This window comes from Triturus cristatus, chromosome 2_1 (assembly GCF_964204655.1).
Source record: "Triturus cristatus chromosome 2_1, aTriCri1.1, whole genome shotgun sequence".
In the NCBI taxonomy this organism is placed as follows: Eukaryota; Metazoa; Chordata; class Amphibia; order Caudata; family Salamandridae; genus Triturus; species Triturus cristatus.
The window spans coordinates 1,372,500-1,390,312 of record NC_140581.1 but is presented as its reverse complement, the minus strand read 5'-3'; positions in this window follow the sequence as shown (position 1 = coordinate 1,390,312).

Sequence of the window (17,813 nt, the reverse complement as noted above, 5' to 3'; positions counted from 1 at the left end):
CGCACTCGAACCAGGCCCATGGGTCACTCGTGGAGTGGAGGCCAGAGATCTTCGGTGCAGTCAGTGCTCAAGGCTGGGGCTACTCGAAGCCCAAAGCAGAACTTTGAGGATAAACGGGATGTTGATGTACCAGCAATAGTACGCAGTGCCCAGGGTCATTGGTCCTCGTCACCCACGATAGCCACGGGCCTCAGCTTTGCTGTGGACTCAGGGTAGCCTCGGGGAACTGAGGAAATCCACCTCTGGTGATGCAGAGATTTTGGTGTCCAACGGGAGCTTCGGAATTGCAGACCGGACAGTTGCTTCTTTGGTGCCTGCCAAGCAGGGGAGTCACTGCTTGACCCCAATGGAGATTTGTTCCATCTTCTAGTTGAAATAGAAAGTCGAAGGTCCAGGATATATATTGCAACTTTCGTCCAGGGTAATCTAATGTCGCAAGGACTGGGTTCCCATACTTATACTAAGTTTGGGGGTTGGACATACTCTAGGGACCCACCTATGGGTGGGTTTGGAAAGAGGGGTGGTTACACCCATTTCCTTTGTCCAGTTTCGCTCCAGAGCAGGGGCAGGTAGCCCCTGCAACTGGTTTGAACTGGACTATGCACAGGGACACCAAGTTTGCCCTCAGTGCAGGACTTCAAAGCACCAGGGAGTGCTCCCGCCCAGCCCCAATACACATCTGCCTGTCTGGGGAGGTGGTTACACCTCCCTGGGACAGGAAACATAATGTCCAGGCCTTCCCTGCCGGAGTTTCGGTCAGCAGCAGGAGGCCAGACCTGTGTCTGTGGCAGAGGCATCCATTTTGTGATGCCTGGGCTGTAGAAAGTCCTACCGGGTTAGAGTAGTGTGAACGTGTCTCTCCCTCTAGAAGGGTGGAATGCTACCCCCGCCGCCAGAACTGGTGGTGGGGTAGTATTCCAAAGCGCTTGACACCAAACACGACATGTTTCTGTGCGGCCATCCCAAAGTTAGCATTTACCGCAAGGTTATAATGCACATAAGAGTATATGGTCAGGCTGCACCACAAACAGCATCAGAGGAGGTACTCCGAAAGCTGCAGAGGGGCTCAGCTCATGCTTGGGCACCCTCTCACATAAAACCAAGCAGTCTGCCTTCAGGATTGTCAAGGCCTGCCATTGGAGTGGCTTATAGGTTTATATGTGTCTGTATATATGTGTGGATATAGGTAGCCTATACCATTGTAAGGGGTGCAAGCACACCCTTACCCAGGCTGCAGTAGCAGACCTGTGGTGCCATTTTGGAGTGCTTTCCAGGGGTGGCATAATACAGGCTTCAGCCCCTGGTGGGCCTCTGAGGTACCTATACCCTAGGTACATAGTATATCATATACTAGGGGCTTATAAGGCACTCCAGAATCCAATTAGCAATGTACCTAATGTACATGGAAACCATTTTAGAGAGGAAGCAGCTAGGCTGGGGTCCTGATTAGCAGGGCCACAGCCAGACTAAGGTCGAAAAACAGTGAAACACCAGCAAAAAGTGGGGGTACCCATGTGAAGCAGATCCTACTCTCCTACAACTTTTACGAGGCTTTCCTGCGTGGGAACGCCCCCCTGCATACAAATACCTGATGCAGGTATAATGTGACGCAGGGCTTTACAACGTGACCCATCTCCCTAGATGTGTCACGTTGTAAATAGGCCGCTGGTGCTTCATAATAAGTGACGCACTGGCGGCACAAAGAGGCGCAAGGGGCTTGTAAATCTGCCCTCAGGTTTCTTTCCACCTGAACCTTGAATCGTCTCAGCCTTTTGTCCACAGGTGAAGGGGTCCACGCTGTGCCAGCGCATGCTCGGATTGTTTTTATCGGGCATTAAAGATACATTGAATGAAAGACACACTATAAGAGCACACTGCGTTGTGTCTGTGCTGGGAACACGTTGCACACAATGCTGGCCCTGTCATCTTCCGTGGGGAGCTTGTTCACAGCTGTTTTATTGCTTCCTCAACAGCCCCTCTGAGGCCTGGAGGGTGGTGGGAGGGAGGGAACACCACACTGCTGCAGGGAGACCTGAAACGCCTTATTGTCAACCAAAACAAGCACTAGCAAAGTCAATAAGATGCGCCCTTGGAATCGATTGGCTCTGCCAATGACTTTTGGCAACCCTGAACCGGAGCGATGAAAAGCGCAGTGATGTGGCCGCTGTTATTTACAAATGTAAAAAAAACAGGAGAAAACAGAAGCAAGGCGCTTTTGGGAAGAAACTTTCTGGAGCTCAATCACGTCACCCACTCCGGCTCAAAGTCACCATTTGTAGAAGCCTCCATTTTTAATGCCCATTTTAATACAGAGTTGTTTTGCAATCTTCTTAGAAGTTGCGTTGGCCTCGCAGGTCCAGTACACTGTGGCCCAGAGTTTCCAAGGTTTAGCATCGCGTTAGCGTTACTTTTCGAGCGCAAACCGGACGCTAAAACTACTTTGGGATAAACAGATCAACACAAATTGGTATTTGTTTTGGTTTGTATGGAAGAGTAAAGCAAAACAGCGCAAAATACTGCGTTGTATTACTCTGTGTCTGGGGGCGTTATACGGGTGGTACATGGGCGTTCCCATGCAACCAGCCATACTTTGACGCTAAACCCTGTTCACTAACTGATAGAAAGGGTTTAGCACCAAAACCTTACGCCGCTGGAAAGCAGGCGTTAAAAGGAGACATTTTTTCCTTTCTCCTTGCATTTCTGACTTTGCATTCACGCTGCACACAGAGTAGGAATAGCTTTCAAGTGTGCCTAGTATGCATTGCGTTTTGTGCTGGAAGGGTACCCTTCCTGTACAGATATTATGGTAGACTCAGGCATGCGCCCTAGTGCTATGTCGCAAAGATGAGTGCGTGGAGCGCAGCAGCTGAAATCAGTGCTCTGTGCATACGGCGCTGTACTGCTCCTGCCCTGTCACGCAGCGCAAGCTCTCTGAGGGCTGCGCTGCATTGCCTGACAGCCTTGAGAATGGGGCCTATGCGTGTCATGATCTCTGCAAAGTGGGGTTGGAAACATTCATGTATGTAAGAACAAGTGCACGCCGCACATGCTCCATGTGTATGAGGGGGTAAGTCCTCCCAGCGATACTGCTGATTAATACTCATTCCTGGAGGCAGTCGGGCCTTTGCTGTGAATCCCAGAAGGTGGCGCTGTTTCCGCTCTGTCGGTTGAGAACAGAGCTCGGCTGCACTCAAGGGGGCAGATTTATGTTTACTGGCGCATCCCTGCAAATCAGCAAGGATGCGCCAGGAATGATGCGTCACGCAAGTTTACCCTTGCGACACACATGATGCGCCGCATTTACAATGCGGCACATCATGGCGCAGGAATAAACAGATGCGTGACGCATCCGATGGCGTAAGGTTGGCGCAGTGCTTCAGTTGCGTCGCAAGCGCGACGCAACTCCAGCACTGTTCCAACCTACCCTATCCCTAACATGGTGCGTCAAGCCTTACGCCTGCTTCAAGCAGGCGCAGGGTTTTGGCGCATCAGCGTTGGGAAAGTGACTCAGTCAAATCTTATAGATTTGACTGAGTCACTTTTCAGGGGCGTTCCTGCGATGGAACGCCCCCCCCCTCTGTCGACACGCCCACGTGAAACCTGGCGCAGGTTTTACGTGGCACAGGGCTTTACATCGTGACGCATCTCCATAGATGCGTCACGATGTAAATATGGCGCAACGTGGCGCAGGGTTTACACGTAAAAGTGGCGCATCTCCAATATAGATCTGCCCCAAGGTTTTGTCTTCAAGCGCATTAAATGTGCCTTGGCAGCAAGGGTTCAAGTGCATAAAAAAAGGAACGGGAACTGCGATGAGTGTAATGGGGTGGGGGAGGGGCCAGCTAATTTGGGGCAAGGCAGCTGTTAATGTAAAATTAAACAAGAGTGTGAACGTCGTTCCCGCCAGATCCTGTCCCCTTCGACCGCTGCTTGGAAGGAGAGGACCCGCTGAAGAGTAGCAAAGCTTAAGCAGCGAACATGCTATGACATGGAGCAGGTGCAGAATACTGCAGTCTTCAGCGCTACGCCCACAGCTGACTTTGTAATATATCCCTAAGAGGTAAAGTGCTCGAGACCCAAGGTGGCACTGATAGCATAACACCCAGAGGTATGCGCGTCATCAGCTTGAATCGAGAAAATATAGGGGCAGATTTACAAGGAATTTACGCATCTGCATAGATGCGTCAGTTTCCTTGCGCCAGCATCAAATGTCCTTTCGCCACCATGGATGCGCTGTATTTACAATACAGTGCTCCATGGCGCAAGGATTAACAGATGCATCCGAAATTCTGACGCATCTTTTTACCCAAAAGTCACAAATTGCTGGAGTTGTGTCACAAGCACGACACAACCCCAGCAATGCATTTTGAGGCCAATACTTACTGTAATGCGCCACTCCTTACGCCTGCTTCAAGCAGGTGTAAGGTTTTGACGCAGTGGGGTCCTAAAAGTGACGCAGTGAAATTTTGTAGATTTCACTGGTCACTTTTACGAGGCCTTCCTGCGTGGGAACGCCCCCCTGCATACATTATACCTGACGTACGTATAATGTGATGCAGGGCTTTACAACTTGACGCATCTCCATAGATACGTCACGTTGTAAAAATGTTTGCACCTTCATTGCCTAAAAAAAGTGATGCAATGGCGTGCAAGAAGGTGCAAGGGACATGTAAATTTGCCCCCTCGGATATATCCCGGCATCGCTGTTACCGAATTTTGTGATCCTAGGCAAATATTTTGGGGCAGATTTACAAGCCCCTTGCGCTGCCAGTGCGTTACTTTTTGTGATGCACTGGCAGCGCATTTCTCTGCCCCATATTTACAAGGACGGGAAAAGCCACCCTGCGTGGCTTTTCCTGTCCTTTGTGAAAGTATTCGTGTTGATCGCAGCGCTGTCACACGCTGCAATTGACATGAATACTTTCACAGAGGCCCACAATCAACCTCGTAGCGCTGTCACACGCTGCAATTGACGTGAATACTTTTACAGAGGCCCACAATCAACCTCGTAGCGCTGTCACGCGCTGCAGTTGACGTGAATACTTTTACAATGGCCCACAATCAGCCTTGCAGCGCTGTCACACGCTGCAATTGACATGAATACCTTTACAGAGGTCCACAATCAGCCTCGCAGCGCTGTCACGCGCTGCAATTGACATGAATACCTTTACAGAGGTCCACAATCAGCCTCGCAGCGCTGTCACGCGCTGCAATTGACATGAATACCTTTACAGAGGTCCACAATCAGCCTCACAGCGCTGTCACGCGCTGCAATTGACATGAATACCTTTACAGAGGTCCACAATCAGCCTCGCAGCTCACGCGCTGCAATTGACATGAATACTTTTGATAGGTATCTCCCTCCCAGAGAGCTCACCTCCAGTCCCAGGCATTGAGACCATTCCTCCCGTGGACCTGCAATCTCTCAAAGCTGATTCTCACCAGTTGAAATCCGGCTCCCCCCGTGATGGGATAACTCCTGTTTTCATTAATCAGGTTTTTGATTCCATCAGTTCAGTTATCCTGGACCTCATTAACCTTTCACTGTCCACTGGGATCGGTCCATCTCCATGGAAACGGGCCATGGTCAGAGCCCTCTTGAAGAAACCTACACTGGATCCGGAAATTTTTGCTAATTATCGGCCAATCTCGTTGTTACCAGGGTTTGCAAAAATTTGCGAAAGACATGTTAACTCTATTCTCTCTGCCTTTTTGGAGGAGAACGATCACCTGCACCCCTCTCAAACTAGATTCCGACCACAGCAGGGCACCGAAACTGTCTTGCTAGTAGTGGTTAAGGAATCAGGGAATATTCTAGATGTCGGTGGGTCCGCAGCTATTGTACTACTCGATCTCAGCGCGGCCTTTGACACAGTCAATCACCAACTTCTGATTGAAAGACTTACGGAGATTGGGGTTTCAGGAGCCCTACTTAAATGGCTGGAGTCATTCCTTAGAGATAGGTCTTTTCAAGTCTTTGAGGACAATTTTATCTCAGGAAGAATGTCTGTGCGCTGTAGGGTTCCTCAGGGATCTTCCCTGAGCCCCACACTTTTTAATGTGTACATGCGACCTTTGGCAGAAGTGGTCAAGCCCTTTGGGGTTAAGGTCGTCTCATATGCAGATGATACGCAGCTGATTGTGTCCCTCAATCAGATGGACGAGAAACAGTACTGCTTGGCCAACTGCCTGGAGGAAGTGTCCGCTTGGATGGATTACTCCTTTCTAAAACTAAACGCTGCGAAAACTGAACTGATGTTTTTGGGAAAACCTATTAACATCAATCCTTGTGCTTTTTGGCCTAAATGCTTAGGTGTTATGACCACACCCAAAGAACACATAAAAGTCTTGGGGTATGGTTCGATCACAAATTGGAGTTTAAGGAGCAGGCACGTAGGGTAGCTGCTACCTGCTTTGGAATCCTCCAAATGATTAGGCAAATCTTACCCTTGCTCCCTTTTAGTGCAGGGAAATTGCTGGTGCAGGCCCTGATTTTGTCACGGCTTGACTACGCTAATGTGCTCTATCTTGGTTCCTCGTGCGCCACCATTAAAAAGTTTCAAATGGGGCAAAACTGTGCTGCACGCTCTCTTATGCAGGCTCCATATCGGGCATAGGCAAAGCCCTTGCTTATCTCTCTGCACTGGTTGCCAGTGGCAGAGAGAATTCAGTTCAAGGCCCTGTGCATTGTTCACAAGGTATTGTCCTCTAGGGCACCTCCGATTCTCAGAACTATCATCACCCCTACCTCCCAAAAAGAACATTACGCTCAGAAAAGAAACGTTTCACAGCAGTCCGGAGAGTTAATCGAGCACGGAGTGGTGGAAGGATGTTCTCCATCATATCGTCGAAAAGTTGGAATCAACTTCCAGATCATATTCGGCTCAAGACTAATCATCTCTCCTTTCGTAAATCTCTGAAGACCCTGCTGTTCCCCTGATGCTCCTTTTTGTCGGTAATTGGTTTTGTCGTCAGCGCTGGGAGGCCTTTGTAAACCATGCGCTTTACAAGTACTCATTCATTCCTACATTCATTCACAATCAGCCCCGCAGCGCTTTCACGCGCTGCAATTGACATGAATACTTTTACAGCGGCCCACAATCAGCCCCGCAGCGCAGTCACGCGCTGCAATTGACATGAATACTTTTGCAGAGGCCCACAATCAGCCTCGCAGCACTTTCACACGCTGCAATTGACATGAATACTTTTACAGCGGCCCACAATCAGCCCCGCAGCGCAGTCACGCGCTGCAATTGACATGAATACTTTTGCAGAGGCCCACAATCAGCCCCGCAGCGCTGTGACGCGCTGCAATTGACATGAATACTTTTACAGCGGCCCACAATCAGCCCCGCAGCGCAGTCACGCGCTGCAATTGACATGAATACTTTTGCAGAGGCCCACAATCAGCCCCGCAGCGCTGTGACGCGCTGCAATTGACATGAATACTTTTACAGCGGCCCACAATCAGCCTCGCAGCGCTGTCACGCGCTGCAATTGACATGAATACTTTTACAGCGGCCCACAATCAGCCTCGCAGCGCTGTCACGCGCTGCAATTGACATGAATACTTTTACAGCGGCCCACAATCAGCCTCGCAGCGCTGTCACGCGCTGCAATTGACATGAATACTTTTACAGCGGCCCACAATCAGCCCCGCAGCGCTGTCACGCGCTGCAATTGACATGAATACTTTTACAGCGGCCCACAATCAGCCCCGCAGCGCTGTCACGCGCTGCAATTGACATGAATACTTTTACAGCGGCCCACAATCAGCCCCGCAGCGCTGTCACGCGCTGCAATTGACATGAATACTTTTACAGCGCCCCACAATCAGCCCCGCAGCGCTGTCACGCGCTGCAATTGACATGAATACTTTTACAGCGGCCCACAATCAGCCCCGCAGCGCTGTCACGCGCTGCAATTGACATGAATACTTTTACAGCGGCCCACAATCAGCCCCGCAGCGCTGTCACGCGCTGCAATTGACATGAATACTTTTACAGCGGCCCACAATCAGCCCCGCAGCGCTGTCACGCGCTGCAATTGACATGAATACTTTTACAGCGGCCCACAATCAGCCCCGCAGCGCTGTCACGCGCTGCAATTGACATGAATACTTTTACAGCGGCCCACAATCAGCCCCGCAGCGCTGTCACGCGCTGCAATTGACATGAATACTTTTACAGCGGCCCACAATCAGCCTCGCAGCGCTGTCACGCGCTGCAATTGACATGAATACTTTTACAGCGGCCCACAATCAGCCCCGCAGCGCTGTCACGCGCTGCAATTGACATGAATACTTTTACAGCGGCCCACAATCAGCCCCGCAGCTACACACTATTAGGAAAAGGAATGCAGCAAATCCACAGCTGCAAAGTTTTCCGTATGCTTATGTGTGACATTTCTATTTTCGGGCTACGAGTGACAGCCGCATCCTCATGTGTGACCACTATAATAAATCACTGATTTATTTGTCTAAATTAGGCCTAGTCTTTTTTAATCATGCACTGTTAATGTATAGTCTTTTTGGAGCAGCAAATCGAAGCCACAAATGTTCTTTGTCTTTTGAGACTTTTAGCCTTGGCTCTATTGTTATAAAGTTAGGAGCACAAGTCTCAGTCTGCAAAGCAAAGCCGGAAGTGTATGAGTTAGCCAGGGATGGAACTTGGAAGCCGAAGAGGTTCAGTTAAACTTTGATGCAGAAGTCATACCTTCAGTACAAATCACATCAGGTTTACTCAAGCATTTTATTCCAGTTTATCAAACAATTGATTTGCATTTCTGCCTCCAGTAAAAAAGGCTCGGAAGTGCTGAGCGCCCCCTGCAGATCAGCTGCAGAGCTCGCCCGAATCTGAAATGCCCACCTCCAGGCACACATAGAGGTGAGAACCGCAGCCAGAGCAACCCCGGAAAACACCCTTCAGCTGGGCGCTCGCCATTGAATCTCGCCATCACAAAAGACAAGCAGGTACCATCTGTCTCACATGGAGGCTCGTTGTGCAGTGTGTGCCCTGCTTGTCCTGTGCAGCCCCCTCCTTCACCAGAGAACAACAACTCAGTGATAACTCGGAGGCCCTGTCAGCTCTGGACAGGGAGGTATCAGAGAGAGGCTGGTCTAATCTGCCAGAGGAGGATAGCTCCTCGAAGTGCAGGCGGCGCATAGGTGTCCCGGAAATGGGAACATTTACTGTATTTATGCCGGGGGCGGTGCTACCAGGGGTGCAGAAGGTGCAGTGGCACCATTACCCAGGGCTGGGAAGGACTCACCGCCAGCTGTGGGTGTTATTTTACTCTTTACATTGGGGCCCAGGCACCCCTTCTTCTGCAGATCTCGGCGTCACCTGTGACTATGCACACGGGCAAGAATGCCCGGCCAAAAGGGGGTGGGGCGGCGACACACACACCACACGAGTGCAGTGGAGTGACAGGCTGCAAGCGCCTTCCCTGGGAGCCCTGATTGGGAGAATCAGACACCAGGCCTCCCCACAGCCCCTCTGCTTTAATACGATGAATCCCTTTTGTCGTACTGCCACACTCCAGCATCACATGCAGCATCGCAGACCAGGGCAGCTCTGGGCCTTCAGCATAAAGGAGACACACAGCAACAAACAAGCTGCGCATGCGCAATGCTTCCGTTCTGTCGTGTATCCCCTTCCCCGGTCTGCTATGGCATTATACTGTGCACAGACGAACCCTGACATTCAGACGTTCCTCTGCATGCACATATTGTTGTATTTAAAGTAGAACCTTTCTTTCCAAACTGCATTCTCCTCATTGTTCCTGTGCACACAGGAGCCCTTACATTGGCCCTTCACATGTGGAAGCCTGCATTCCGAGATGACCTGTTCACACCTGAGCTGCTGCCGGTGCATGGCCGGTAGGCGTGAGCCACACCCTCCCCTCATCTCACGTTGGACCTGGGATCCGAGGGGCGCATGCAGGAACGCATAACCTGTTAGTGCCTGACACCAGCCAGCGCTCCCGGGGGCTTGTGCACAAGTCACAAGCTTTTACCTTTGAGTGTGTGCAGTATTCACCAGGAACCCTCTCCAAGGCAGACATGCACACTACAGCGCTTTCCCCTCTCTGCCTCACAACATCAGAGCTGCGTAATCGGATAGCACGTAAAATGCTTACTTGAAACAATGACGCAAGCAGGAAGTCCGTCGTTCGATTCTTCGGTGTCCCGCCTATAGCACCGTGTGTCCAAGACTTGCTGCCCTGCTGGACATTCAGCCCCAACACTCGAGGTCACTGACTCCTATCACACAGACGTTGTTAAGGCGCTAAAAATGCATGATTGATGCATTTTAGTGCGGTGTTGCTGACCACGCCTAAGGCGTGCTGCTTGGCAGGGCTGGAGTATTCATGTTAATTGCAGCGCACACGGGCGGTCTGGTTCCCGGCGCACATAGCCTTGGCTGCAGCACACAGAGACCTTACACTGCCGCACATAGAGGAAAAAAATTAGAGGGATCATTGCTCCACACACTGAAAGTTCAGCAGCTATGCTTGCAGTCTATGACTGAGCCCGCCGCAGCCCCATAAACGCCAACAATTTCACTCTATACCGCATCTCATGATGAACCTCGGGACCAGCCCTGCCATCCTGTCCAGGTACAGAACCCCGACCCTCTGATCACGAGCACAAGTCAACGCCCGGCTCTGTCCCTTTCTCTCGACGTCATAAATGAGGTCATGGTGACACCCACTCGTGGTGGCATTGAATGTGGGATTAAAAAATGTAACGTCATTTAACCAATATCAGTATTGATTGGCATGTTGCTCCCAGAGCCCCACGTATCTGAGAGCAGTCTGTCAGGACCAGCCCATCCTGTGTGCAGACACCCGGCCTTCTGAGGACTCTGAGCAGTCTGACAGGACCAGCCCATCCTGTGTGCAGACACCCGGCCTTCTGAGGACTCTGAGCAGTCTGACCGGACCAGCCCATCCTGTGTGCAGACACCCGGCCTTCTGAGGACTCTGAGCAGTCTGACAGGACCAGCCCATCCTGTGTGCAGACACCCGGCCTTCTGAGGACTCTGAGCAGTCTGACAGGACCAGCCCATCCTGTGTCCAGACACCCGGCCTTCTGAGGACTCTGAGCAGTCTGACAGGACCAGCCCATCCTGTGTGCAGACACCCTCTCTGAGAGCAGTCTGACAGGACCAGCCCATCCTGTGTGCAGACACCCTCTCTGAGAACAGTCTGACAGGACCAGCCCATCCTGTGTGCAGACACCCGGCCTTCTGAGGACTCTGAGCAGTCTGACAGGACCAGCCCATCCTGTGTGCCGACACCCCTTCTTCTGAGCAGTCTGACAGGACTAGCAGAGCCTGTGTGCAGACACTCCTCCTCCTGAGGACTCTGAGAAGTCTGACAGGACCAGCCCATCCTCTGTGCAGACACCCCGCTTTCTGCGGACTCTGAGAAGTCTGACAGGACCAGCAGAGCCTGTGTGCAGACACCCCGCCTTCTGAGGACTCTGAGCAGTCTGACAGGCAGGGCCAGCAGAGTCTGTGTGCAGACACCCCACTTTCTGAGGACTCTGAGCAGTCTGACAGGACCAGCAGAGCATGTGTGCAGACACCCCTCCTCCTGAGGACTCTGAGCAGTCTGACAGGACCAGCCCATCCTGTGTGCAGACACCCCTCCTTCTGAGCAGTCTGACAGAACCAGCAAAGCCTGTGTGCAGACACCCCTCCTCCTGAGGATTCTGAGCAGTCTGAAAGGACCAGTCCATCCTCTGTGCAGACATCCAGCCTTCTGAGGACTCTGAGAAGACTGACAGGACCAGCAGAGCCTGTGTGCAGACACCCTGTCTGAGAGCAGTCTGACAGGCCCAGCCCATCCTGTGTGCAGACACCCTCTCTGAGAGCAGTCTGACAGGACCAGCCCATCCTGTGTGCAGACACCCTCTCTGAGAGCAGTCTGACAGGACTAGCCCATCCTGTGTGCAGACACCTCTCCTGAGGACTCAGAGCAGTCTGACAGGACCAGCCCATCCTGTGTGCAGACACCCTCTCTGAGAGCAGTCTGACAGGACCAGCCCATCCTGTGTGCAGACACCTCTCCTGAGGACTCAGTTCTCCCTCTGACTGCCTTGTAAGCACAGGGCGCTGCTTTAGTGGTTGCCGGGAAGGGCGACGTGTGTTAGAGAATCACAATGCACATCCAGCTGCTGAATATATCAGACATCTGCTGTGGTCACAGAGATCTTCGAGATTATAAACCTAGTAAGGGCACTGCTGCAGGCGGCACCAGAGGTGCGTCAGAAGAGCGTTCGGAGGTTCTAGGTCATGTAATCACGTGGAGAGCTTCAGGCCAGGATTGGGGAAAACCAGTAGCATTGTTTACGCATCAGCACTGGAATATCAGTCATTACTGCGGGTCAGGGCTCAAGTTCACCAGCAGCATTTTGTAGCCATAGGCAACATGACATTTCGCCATTGGAGCACGCCCCTTCTATATCTTCAAGGCAATTTAAAGCAAATTGTTGCAGTCTGGCATCATCTTGTGAAGGAGCTTGAAGGCAGATGTTTATTGTTGCTTTATTCTTGCGCCTAACTGACTAAGAAAAAGGCCCAGTAATGCAATAGCAGGCGTTGCTACATGATGGACTGTGATGCAAAAGCAGAGTTTTGCCTCATGCAAGTAATTGTGGTTGCATTTATACAGCGCTTACTACTCCTGACAACGCGTCAAAGCACTTTTCAGTGAGTAGCACACTACTCCGGAAACCTTAAAGGATAAGTGGTTATTTAGTATAGGGAAATATGAGATTAATTTGAGCGGTGGACATGTGAGCCTGTTAGTTGGATTGAAAGGATAGTGGATGGATATAAGAGGGAAGGGTCTAGAAAGTGTTTATTTGGAGCTCATGGCAGTAGGAGGAGGTTTGGGATGAGTAGAGGGGAGGGGGCAAGAGTCAGAGGGAAGGGTTTAGAAAGGCTTGTTTGGGAGATCTTTTGAGAAGTTGGCCTGGTATATGCTGTCCACTAGTTATAGTGGGCACCTTGTATCAGTCCAAACAACCCCTTATGGTGATTGGTTAAAGACAACCTTATATGAAAGCTATCCTAGTGGTAGCTATGGAGAGCAGCCTTCAAGCAGGGGAGTCACTCCTTGACCCCAAGGGAGATTTCTTCAGTCCTCTAGTCTTTAGAAGAGCGTCGAAGTTCCAGGATTCAGCTTCAGAGTTTCGTCCAAGGATATCTAAAGTTCTGGTTACAGAGGTTCCTTACTTGTACCTAAGGAAGGGGTTGGACTAGCTCTGGGGACCCACCTCTGGGAGGGTTTGGAAAGAGAGGTGGCTACACCCATTTCTTTTGCCCAGTTTCATGCCAGATCAGGGGCAGGAAGCCCCTGAACCGGTTTGAGCTGGACTATGCACAGGGACACCAAATGTGCCCCCTGTGCAGGACTTCAAAGCACTCTGAGAGTGCTCCCATCCAGCCCCAATACACATACGCCTGTCTGGGAGGTGGTTACACATCCCTGCGACAGGAAACCTATTGTCCAAGCCTCTCCTGCTGGAGTTTCGGTCAGCAGCAGGAGCCCAGACCCGTGTCTGTGGCTGCAGCATCCATTTTGTGAAGCCAAGGCTCTGTTAAGTTGGTACTGGGTATACCGGTGCTGTCATATCTCTCCCTCTAGAAGGGTGGGATCATACCCTCACATCAGGAATTGATGTGGGGGTATGATTCCAAGGTGTTTGACACCAAACACAACACAACATGTTTCCGTGCAGTCAGTCCAAAGTTAGCATTAACCGTTTAAGATATAATGCACTTAAGAGTATATTGTCAGGCTGCACTACTGACAGCCCCGGAGAAGAGATTCCTAAGGCTGTAGAGGGACTCAGGTCATGCCTGGGCACCCTCTCACATATAACCAAGCACCCTGCCTTCAGGGTTGATAAGGCCTGCCCTAGGGGTGACTGATAGGTTTCTATGTGCAGTATTAAGTGAGACATAGTGAACCTATATTTCAGTAAGGGGTGCATGCACCACCTTACCCAGGCTGCAGTAGCAGACCTCTGGTGTCATTTTGGAGGGCTTCCCAGGGGTGGCATAATACATGCTTCAGCCCCTGGTAGGCCTCTGGGTACATAGTATACCATATACTAGGGACTCACAAAGGTACCCCAGAATCCAATCTGGAGTGTACCTAAAGTACTTGGAATCAATTTATAAGAGAAGGCAGAAAGGCTGGGAACCTGAATAGCAGGTTCCCAGCCAAACTAATTCAAAAACCATCAAAACACCAGGAAAAAAGTGGGGGCAACCATGCAGTCAGATTCCACCTTCCTACATATCTGAATAGAGGTTTGAGGTGATGAAAGGAGGACTAAAGGAGGGAAGAGTCGAGAAAGGATTATTTTGCAGATCATAGTAGTGGTGTGGGGTTTGGGATGAATGCAAGAGTGAAGATAGAGGATATATTGAGAGTACTATAGGATGAGATATAGGGTAGTGCATTGGAAATGCTGAAGTAGAAGTAAAGTAATAATTCTAAAGATTCATAAGTACATGGAAGGTATCTATGTATAAGGGAGGTAATATCGCTAGATTTAAGTGGTATTTAATACACTCAGACTTTCAAGTGTTGCTGTACTTTTAGCTAATTTAGATGCTTTAGTAATTTATATATATATTCACTGAAAAAACCATAGGTTTCATGCACGTTATAGTTAGGAATTGGCATTTAAAAAACCTTTGAAATTCACTGAAAAAACCAAAGGTTTCGGGGGCGTTATAATTAGGAATTGGCATTTAAAAAACCTTAGAAATTCACTGAAAAAACCATAGGTTTCAGGGGTGTTATAGTTAGCTGGACATTTCCCTCGTACAAAACCCTAGAAATTCCCCTGTTATAGATAGTTCAGCTAACTATAACTCGCGCCCCCGCAATGCACTGCTGATGACGCACATATTACATCACTCATGACATGGTCAGTGACATCACTGATGACATCACTGATGACATCTCAAATGACATCACGGATGACATCACTGATGACGTCATCCATGTGATAAATTACTGCATCTTCTCACACCCTAATTTAACCGTTGATACACAAACTCAAAATTTCAGACGTCCATTCTCAAAACCATATATACTCCAATACCAATAACTACATACCCACTTATTAACTCTTAGGTCTACATACACCTCCACTCATTCACATATACAGTCACTCATACTTACAGTCACTCCGTACAAGACTATCATATGCATTTATACACCTACATAGACACTCACACACCACCAATCATCCATAGAGGTACTGTCACACCTAGTCAGTCATGCAAATAATTAATCACACTTCCATTTACTCACCTATGCAGTTATACACACTCAAGTTCACTTACTCATAAAAATAGTACCACATTCTTACGCTCTTATACAATCATTGATACAAGCACACACTCATCCATACAGCCACTCTCACAATCACACACTTTCACATATACCCACTTATATACTATAACACGCATATATACTGCCTTTCACATATGTAGTTAGTCACAAATGTACCACTAAGATATACTTTCAATCCCTAACACACCCATACATACACTCACTCAACCATACAGTTCATCACAGATGCACTCTTAAAACCATGCACCCATAGAATCACCCACTCACACATCTATGCACAGAGTCACACACAGCCTACCCACACAAACACTCAGGCACCCATACAGATACTCAGACAACCAATCGATAACCCATATAGACACTCATATAGCTATTCACAAAACCATGCAGCCACTTATACACCAACAGACAGAAACATACAGACATTCACACAGTTTAGTCACTAGTCTGCAGTAAGATACATTTAATGACTCACTTATAGAGTCAGTTACGCACCTAGAAAATCATCCATTCACACACTTGTACAGCCACTCATTCTTCCACAGGCCTTTCACTATAAATATATAAAACATATTTAAAATTTACAGAAACACACAGTCACTGGATGATGTCATCAGCGATGTCATCAGTGATGTCATTTGAGATGTCATAAGTGATGTCATCAGTGATGTCACTGACCATGTCATGAGTGATGTAATATGTGACATCATCAGCAGTGCATTGCGGGGGCGCAAGTTATAGTTAGCTGAACTAACTATAACAGGGGAATTTCTAGGGTTTTGTACGAGGGAAATGTCCAGCTAACTATAACACCCCTGAAACCTATGGTTTTTTCAGTGAATTTCTAAGGTTTTTTAACCCCTTGAGTGCCCATGACGAGATGGTCTCGTCATGGGCCGCGGTTGCGCTGTGCCCATGACGAGACTATCTCGTCATGAACCCCGCCCTCTAATTCAACGCCCGGCACAGGGCGGGGAAAGGGCGGGGCACACAAGGGGTTAAATGCCAATTCCTAACTATAAAGCCCCTGAAACCTTTGGTTTTTTCAGTGAATTTCAAAGGTTTTTTAAATGCCAATTCCTAACTATAACGTGCATGAAACCTATGGTTTTTTCAGTGAATTTCAAAGGTTTTTTAAATGCTAATTCCTATCTATAACTTATGTCTGAAGATATCATGAAAAGCATTCTTTTTTAAAAGTAGGGTGCACATTAGTTTTGTGGAAAAGTATCTTTGTGATTGGTTAAGAAAAAGCAGCGTGGAGTACATATCATAGGATAAAATTTTGCTCAGCTCAACCACACCTGCTACTTGCATTTGGAAGGCACTGTTCGAACTTAAAACAATCGTCAAATTTTAACCTGCACGTGTCATTAAATGTTCAAGAAAATGTTACAAAAAAATATCATAAAGTTTTAAAAAATTGATGAACTTTTAACCTGCACGTGTTGTAGAATGTTCTAGAAAGTGTGTTGATAGAATACGTTGCACTTCTGACTTCTATGTGTTGTTGAATAATAAAAAAACGGTTCATATGGAAAATTAAAAAGAAACCAATAGAGAAGTTTTGAAACCTAAAAGAATCAAGGAACTATTCTAATTTATTCTTTACATGTATTTATGTGTGCAGCAACAAAATTATAGACACAACAGCACCAGGAAGAGGAAGAAGCAGGAAGTGGGGGGATGAGGGGAGATGGGCAGAATGGCACACATGCACAATTAAGTACAGCACAAGTATAGACAAACAATGGCCAAAATGAAACACACCAACAAGGAGCACAAGTCACACAACCCGCCAACATCACACCACTGAACGAGCATAGAAGTGAAAACCACGCTGCATTCATACAGGATGTGTACAAAGGCCAGTTGTTGGTGTTGTGGGATGTCTGCGACCGTGGTCATCATGGATGAGATGCCCAGCATGTGGCACATGGTCGAGTTCACTGTGTGTTATGTTGCCAAACGGCTGCTCCTCCCTCCCACGAGCCCCCACACTTTTGTACGGTGAGCTGTTGTATCTCGTGCACTCGTACGGCACACCATTGTAATGCCTATTTGCGCATGTCCTGCTACATTCCAACAACAACATCACAGTGCCGTTTGAAGGTGGTACATGCCACTTTACAACATCGACTGCTGCGGCTCTTGTAACAGGCCACACCAGAACACAGAGACACACCTACCGCACTTCCTGTACACGGACATGTCCGTGACACCCCGTTCCCCTTGCCGGATAGGCACACCCCTCCACTGACCTGTGAACCCCAGACCAGCACACGCCAGTTGTGCATGCAGGAGGATGCATACATAGCTACACATCCAGGTTCACTGCCAACGCTGAGGTGACAGCACACTGTGATGTTGCAGGGCTCGTGCCTATCATGCTAAGACAATGACCACAGGGACACACTTACTAAGAT